At 45.4% G+C, this 7,766-nt stretch overlaps 1 protein-coding gene across 10 annotated transcripts in view; it reads left to right on the top strand.

The window, feature by feature from the left end:
• The first annotated feature begins 1,013 nt into the window (after window positions 1-1,013).
• Window positions 1,014-7,766, top strand: part of HELZ (helicase with zinc finger) — a 145,967-nt gene continuing 139,214 nt past the window's right edge. For 4 of the 10 annotated variants that reach the window (XM_024981140.2, XM_024981136.2, XM_024981131.2 and 1 more), the window contains exons 1-3: window positions 1,014-1,048; window positions 2,298-2,353; window positions 6,234-6,290. The gene's annotated coding sequence lies outside the window, so the exon portion shown is untranslated. The remainder of the gene's footprint in view (window positions 1,049-2,297; window positions 2,354-6,233; window positions 6,291-7,766) is intronic. The other 6 variants (XM_024981139.2, XM_024981134.2, XM_059878654.1 and 3 more) reach the window with 3 other exon arrangements.

Below are 7,766 nucleotides of genomic sequence, written 5' to 3'. Positions count from 1 at the left end.
GGCCCGCGGCGCGAGGGCGCCGGCCGGTGCTTGGCCCACCCCGCGCCAAGGAATGCGGGCGGAGGGCGTGGGGGACAGTCTCGCCGCCCCGCGAGGGGCCCTCGGGCAGCAGCCGGGGTGCGGGCGTGGGCGGCGGGGTCGCTCTCCTGGACGACTCAGAGCGCCCCCCACCCCCGGGACCCGGCAGGTGGACCGCGGGGCGCGCTCCCCCTCTCTCCCCGGCCCGGCGCCGGGACCCTCCCCCGAGCCCTTTGCGCCCCTGCGCCCCGGCCCGAGCGCGCAGGCGGCGCCCCCGTTACCTGCCCGGGGAAGTCCTAGAACGCGCGCGGCGCGGACTGCAGAAGGGCGGACTCGGCCGAGAGAGGCCACATTCCTAGGGGAGGGGTCTCCGTCTGAGGGTCGCGGATCGCGGTGCCGGCCCGGGAAGAGCCCGCGGAAGGGAGCCGCAAGCGGGTAAAAGTTGCTTTTCGCCTCGTGCCCCCTGCCCCCGCCGCGAAGCCGGCCTCCGCAGGGTCCCGGGCCGTTGGGCGGCTGGACACACCTTCCGTCCGCGTACGCGGCGGCCCAGCGCCGGCGCTCGGGCCCCGGCCCGGGGAGCAGAAGCCCGCCGGCGGGCGGCGAGGGTCTGGGGCCGAAACCGACGCAGCAGCGCGCACAGACGAATCTGAGCGGCTCCTCGCCGCCGGCGCGGGAAGCCCGCGGCCGATCAGACGCAGACTTGGGGTGTCCGTCCGCCCCGGGGGGCGCCGGGGCCCGCGTGGACGCGAGGGGTGGGGGAAGGGAGGCCGGGAGCGGCGGCGGCCGCAGAGACCCGGAGCCCCGTTTTAAAGATGGGGGCGGATTTTAAACGCAAACAGCCGGCGGAGGGGAGGGGCCGCGCGGCAGGCGGCGGGCAACTTTCCGCGCCGGAGGTGCGGCCGGAGGGGCGGCGCCGGCGGAGGCGGGAGTCGGGGGCCGAGGGGAGTCACTTTAAAGGCTCTTTCTTACCCACAATGCTTTGTGGGGACGTTGACAAGTGGATCCAAGATGGCGTAGAAAGTAATGACAGGTAAGTCCTGACTTCCCCTTTCGCCGCCGCCGGGACCGCTCCGCGAGCTGCCGGCGCCCTCCGGAGAGGCGCTGGGCTCCCCTCCGGCCCCTCGAGCCCCGGAAGGGGCGGCCCCGGCGCGAGCCGGGGGCCCGGGCGGCCCGCGGCGGGGCCTGGGAAGCGGGGCTCGTCGAGGCGAGGCCCGGACGCTGGGGCTGTTTACAGCCGCTTCCCCTCCCGATCCCCTTCCCCTCCGCCGGGGGCCGCGCCGCCCTCCGCCCAGGCCTCGGAGCAGGCCTCGCGGACCCCGCCGCGGGCCCGCGGCAGGCTCGTCCGCGCCGGGCTCCCGGGAGGCTCGCGCCCCTCGGCGGGGTCGCCGCTGGGGGCGGGGAGCGCGCGGGCCTCCCACGCCCCGCTCGATTGCCCCTCTGGGATCGGACTTCTGCCCGCGTGGGGGCGGGGGCCGGGAAAAGTGGGCCGGGGGCCCCTGCCTCCCCAGCCGGGGGTTGTTTCCTGAGCTTCACTTTCTTACCCCCCCCTTTCTCCGCCCCCTCCTCGGAAATTCTCATTGGCCCACGAGCACATCAACAAAAATAAAAACAGACGATCCTTTCCGGAGATTGCTCTAAGACTCCCCTTTTCTCGAGCTAAAGGACTGCAGTTTCATCTAAGGAACTTTGATTCCTCTCTCCCCAAATTATTTGAGCTTTCTGTACCCTCTCCTTTGCTGAGGATCCTCCAGCCCGGTTTGGAAATCAGGGTTTTAGGATTCTTCTTGGATTGAGATCCTCAGGTTTTGTCTGAAATTCAGAATTGTTGTTCCTTCACCCTCGCCACTTACACTTTTCAGGCAAATCATTAATATAATAATGTATACCTCCAGACATAGTGGATTTCTAGAGTTGGGTGTGGGGGAGGGGGTTGGGGAGTAGAGTTGTCCTGGCTCGCTTGTTCTGAATTTTGCACTTCCTTAAACTCATATGAAAGGATTTCGTCCCCTTCGTCTCTTCTTTTAATTCTTTTTGAAAGTCCAGTCTGTAAGAGATGACTTTTTTATGTTTTGGATTTTAAGGGCGTTTTATAATTTATTCTTTTTTATTTTAAAGTAAAACAGACTCATTAACAAAGCTGCATACTGTACCATTTTGGTAGCTTTTTCCATTTGAAATTTAGGTGCCCTTTCACTTCACGTTGATAGAACGTTTGCTACTACTTATCTTGTCTCTTATTGGTGTTGTACAGACACATTTTACTTTTCTGTTTGCCTCAGGAATTGGATGAAGTAATTGATCACTAAAGAACTACAGTGCTGGTGAGATGTGTAAGGTGAGACTGCAGTTAAAAATGATTTCCCTTTTTCCTTCTTTATTTTAATCAAGTCATAAGGGTAAGACTGAAGCTAAGTAATTGGATGGGACTATCTTTATTTCCAAATGAGTCCCTCTGTCAGATGGGTGTAGAGGCTGAGCTGGATTCAGAAAAGAAGACTGTGTCAAGTGTACAGACTTTTCAGGGACTAGAGCACACACAACGGTAGAGGAGCTTATCCAGAGCCAAATGTTATTTGGAGCCATCCTTGATGAGTGTCTTTTCCAGGGGTAATTATAGTTTGCCTATTTAAATTTCCTTGTGTAACTTTAATTGAATGTCTTAATTTTATCTGTGTCGTGGTGTTTATCACTTGCTGTACATCGCGTGTCAGTGATTGTGTATGTGGATTTTGTGTGTCTTGTGTCAAGTACACCCTTTCCATTGGAAAGAATTATTTTAGGCAAATCCTGCTTTTATTTTCTGAAAAATGGAATAATGCTGGTCTCTCTCGTAATTATTTTGAATTATAATAGTATTGAGTTTTGGTTAACTTATTATGGAGAAGACTGGCTTTTCATTGTTTTCTGGTCACATGTAATATGTGAAGTCAGAGTGTTGCTTTACTTAAGCCAGCTTGTGAGGCTTTGGATTTACAGAACAGCGCTGATACATGTCAATGAACAGCACTGGGGAGAAGGAGAGTGGTTTGCTAATTTTACATTCTTCACAAGCAGTTTTCTCAACTTGAAAAAAATATCTTTTTTAAAAAAATTTTAGGCATTGTAGATGTACTATACAGTGTGTGTAAGTGTGTATGTCTATAAAAATACTTTACTATGGTTTATTGAGAACATGTAAGTTTTGGTAGATTGGTTACTGCAGTTTTTTTTTTTTTTTTTTTTCCTTTAATACATCTGGATAGCCTTTGTATTTTGAAATCCTCTCTATCACATGTCTGGAAGAATAAGCTGTGCTTTATTTTTTTCGAGATTGAGGCATACAATTGACATTTTTGCCTTAAAAAAAAAAACTTGGGAGAGGAAGGTGGACATAAACTAAGATCCTTTTCTAAATGCACATACCACGTTTGGTTGTGTTTTGAAACTCAATAGTGCTTGTGTGTATCACGTATATTTTTTATTTTTATTCTTAGAGCAAATATGGATTTAAAATTTTATTTTCAGCTTACTGATGGAGGCATATTCATGGCTTAGATCTCCCAATGTGTACCTTTGTTTTTTTTAATTTACATATTACTTTGTGGAAAGAATCACCTAATCTACTTTTTGGCCTATGGAGATGTTTGTTTATAATCCAAAAGGGAATATTTAGAAATAGATAATCTTATATGGCTAGTGTTGTTTGGCCTGAACTGTGTTAAGAAATTTTCCACAAAGACGTTTTCCACAATTTTCACACCTGTAGATCCTGTGAAGTGTTAATATTCACTTCAAAGTGAAGCTGGTGTTTGGCCACCAAGCAGGTTTTTACACAAAGCATTCTCAAATGGGAAGTGCCATAGTGTAGAAGTTTGGGTGAAGTGAGAGTCTGTGTCTTTGACGTGAATAAAGACACAGCTTTTTCAGTCTGTCCTTTTGGCTGGGGAGTAGGACACTATTTCGTGGAAGGCTGTAGTTTTGGGGAGTCAGTAAGTACCTCTCTATCAGCTGGTACACTTGGATTTTGCGATTATTACCAAGAAGTTTCATTTCTGATACCATAAATACTCAGACTGGATTGTTTCAAAGTCTGTACACAATTTATGGACAGACCAGTGTTTCACTGGAAAAGGGAGTGATGCCAAAATAACAGTAGAAATCACTCCTACTTGCAAAGTGCCTTGTGGAATTGAAGAATATAGAGCATGCTCACGAAAGGCTAAGAATTTTGAGGAGGGCTCTACAAATAGGTAGACCAGACCTTACACATGCAGTTTTTTCTCTGTTTAAGAAGCAGGCACGGCATTGATATCAAATGCAAATAAGCCTCTCATTATCTGTCCGACTCTATTTTTAAGACTCCAGATACATGCCCAGCACAAGAAATAAGGTCCTTTGCCTATTGTTTTAAATGCATAGAAAATTTGGGGCCAAGTTTATCAACTTGGCAAACAAGAGAGGCAGAGGAGCTACTTAAAAATTATAAACAGATTGTTATGGTTGTTTATTTCCATCAACTTAGATAAGTATACATGCAAATATTTGATTTCCGAGTAATATTTTGAAATGTTTTCTAGGCGGGAACTATGATATGTGTGGAGAGTGTGGCTCCTCCAGCTTACGTTCATTTAAGTTACTGGCTGTAGTCAGGGTGATTTCTATAATACTGGCTAGGAGCAGCATAAAACTTAGTGGTCTGTTACCTCTGAGGTGGCTGGGATAATACCTCTGAGTTAACCTGAATTTAACAGAGTTAATATTTTTCTTTCAGTAATAAATAGTAGATGTAACATGAAGATTTTTAATTTCTATATATATGTATACATATGTGTGCATATATCTTCTTTTTTTTGTAAAGCTACCACTTGTCTAAAGCACATTGAAAGCTTTCAACATACTACTAAACAATCACATTAACTGGTTTGCTCATGTAAGTGGTACTGGGTCAGTTTCTTCCAAGAGCAGGAAGTTATCTGGTAAAACCAGAGTTGGTGTGTTCAACTTGTTTTGACCCCAGAAACCCCTGATTCATCGTTAGGTTCTTCAACGAATGCATGGCATATTTTTTGACTGAACCATTTTGAAGTGTGAATGTTTGTGATTTTTGTCATTTCTATGTCATATTTTAGGTGTTCTCTGCACATCTGAATTTGCCTTTTTGCTTTCTTCTGTGGATCTTGTATGAAAATATTCCTGTGAGGCGAGCTTCCTATCAGTGAGCAATATGTGTAAATAATATAGGTTTACAAAATTACTTATTTTTATGTAAAATTGATGGCATGCCATGGTAAACAAACCTGAGCCGTGGTTAAGTGTATAAAGTAAAAAAGATGAAGAAAAAAGCCTCTTCTCCTTCCTCCACCTGCGGTCCTGCTCCCCTGATCTGAGGCAGAAACAGTTGGTGTCATCGGCTTCTGGAGGAGCCCTTTGCTGAGGCGCCCTGGCAGCTGGAGGGTGGGGAAGGCATGGCCACTGAGCTCGCTTACATGCTGTGCAGGGACGAGTCCGCCCTTGTTTCCTGTGATGTTAAGTAATATTGATAATCTTAAACTTCCATCACTGTAAGATAACTGTGACTGAATTGTTAGTCAAACACTGAAACTGTTAATTGCATTGTTAGGTTGGTACAGTTTTGATTTGTTGATTTTCTAAGAAAATAAATATTTGGAAACTGAATTCATGTAGCGTTAGGGCTGGGAGTAATGTTGGTAAATTAGCATCTGTGGAATTTTATGGTGAGACGCACAGTATATTTACTATAGGCTTGTTATAACTCATTATCTTTCCTTTAGTTTTCAGAACAATTTCAAGATAGTTGTTATTTCTGCTTTGCAGAGGAAATTTAGGCTAAATGTGAATTTACTCACGTAAAGTCACAAGACTAGTAAGCAGCGGCGCCGCGTTGTGCCTTGGAAGGGGCGTGCTCTTCCCATGTGATGGGCTCTGCTGTTTGTGTCTAGTCTCTCTTATTTTCTGCGTGAGGAAATTGAGGCCTGGAGGAGGCAAGCGACTTGCCCAAGGTCACACAGCTAATCAGTAGCAACATTCAATCAAGCTTTTATCTCTGGACCCTTATCTCAGGACTTTTGGTCCTGGCTGGTTATGCTACATTTTACTGAAATACTATGGACCAAAAGACCATCTTCTGTGACTACTGGATACAAATGCTTCAGAACTGATATGTCAGCAATCCTGTTTTCTACTCTGTATTAAAAGATTCCTTCTCTCTCTTTCAGAAATTATAAAGAGCTCTGATGGGCTATTTGGGTAATACCCAGTGCAGTGAACTGCAGGTGAGTAAGGCTTGGGAGAACCTTGTTTAGAAAGAAAGAACTTGATGGTGCGTGAGAAGAGTCTTAAACTAGAGGAGTGTCTGCTCAGGAGGAATGAGGTGGGACAGCGTGGAGAGAGCAGGGCTCTGGCGCAGCAGTTGGACCTGGAGCTTCGGGTACTGATGGGATGATGGTGAACAGACCACCTGACTCTTCGTCAGTGTGTTTGAAGAGAAGTGAGGATAGGTTAATCTTACACTTCTGTTTTGAATGAGTAACCGCACAGGAGTTCAACCTATCTGCATAAGATTGGATCTTAAGAGTGCTTCAGGTTTCATGTCAACATTCTTGAGTGGTAGTCACCCTGTGCTCTGATGAGCTGGTTAAGTATTAAATTGTTTGTTTTTCCTGTTATCTGCTGTGTGCGTGCGTGTTGTCATGGATGACTGTACATGTCTGCATTTTTGAGGATCTAGGTACTGAGAACAGATCAGTGGAACGAAGGTTCAACTTTTTTTCTAATGGTTGTGTTCACTCCACACAATGGTGGTTTTAGTCTTTCAGATTACTTATTTTTTGCTGAAATGCCCTAAGAAAGACAATTTAGTCTTGAGTATTATTTCACAGTAATTAGTATTCTTAGTCTGTTATAGTATCTTGGCCATTCAGTAGTAAACTTAGAAAATGATTGTACTACAGAAAAAATTAGAAGACTGCTTTAATATGGTCCTTCTGGGATATCAGTGCTAAAATTAGTTTTTGATGTATTTTCAGTGCTAGCTGCAGAGACTTTAATGTGATAATGCTATATATTTTTAAGGTTTGTAATTAAACTCTGGCTTGGCTGCTTGCTGATGGCTAAAGTGAAACATAGTTGTAGGGTTCTTTGTTTCTTGAGTTGCGGTAGTTTTGCACGATTCATTGTCCACAGGTTCCTGGGGATGATCAGAAGACTAGTTGAGCTAGTTTGTTAGTCCTTGGAAAGCTGGAGTCTGGGTTGTTGTTGTGATAAAACAAGTACATGAGGGCTCTCAGTTAAGGCCAAAATGAGTAGTAGAAGAGAGGCATGGACCTCTTCTTGAGACCGTGTCAAATTTATACCCTGGAACCCTCATTTCCTCAGTATGGTAAAATTTTGTCTTATATGATGAAGTAATTTAAAAATTAATATTAAGTAAATTGTTAAATATTTGAGTTACCACCCTCAAACAGTTGATTTTCCTTTTGGCATTCCATTAAAAATATATATATATATTTACTGTACTCATTTTTAATTATGCACATAATTTGTATTTTTCCCATATACTAAATGATGAAACATTTCCATATTATAGGTGTCACAATTTTAATTTACATGATTACACTTTGAGAGGCTGCAGACAAGTCATGCTGTCAATAATTTATGTTAAATCTTTTTATGTTAGGTATTTGTTTTGCTCGCTGATTTCAGTTAATACTTTAATCTACATTGTTGTAGATATTGTATTTTTTTCTAGC

The sequence above is a fragment of the Bos taurus genome, chromosome 19, assembly GCF_002263795.3.
Source record: "Bos taurus isolate L1 Dominette 01449 registration number 42190680 breed Hereford chromosome 19, ARS-UCD2.0, whole genome shotgun sequence".
NCBI lineage: Eukaryota > Metazoa > Chordata > Mammalia > Artiodactyla > Bovidae > Bos > Bos taurus.
This window is presented reverse-complemented; position numbering and strand designations above follow the sequence as displayed.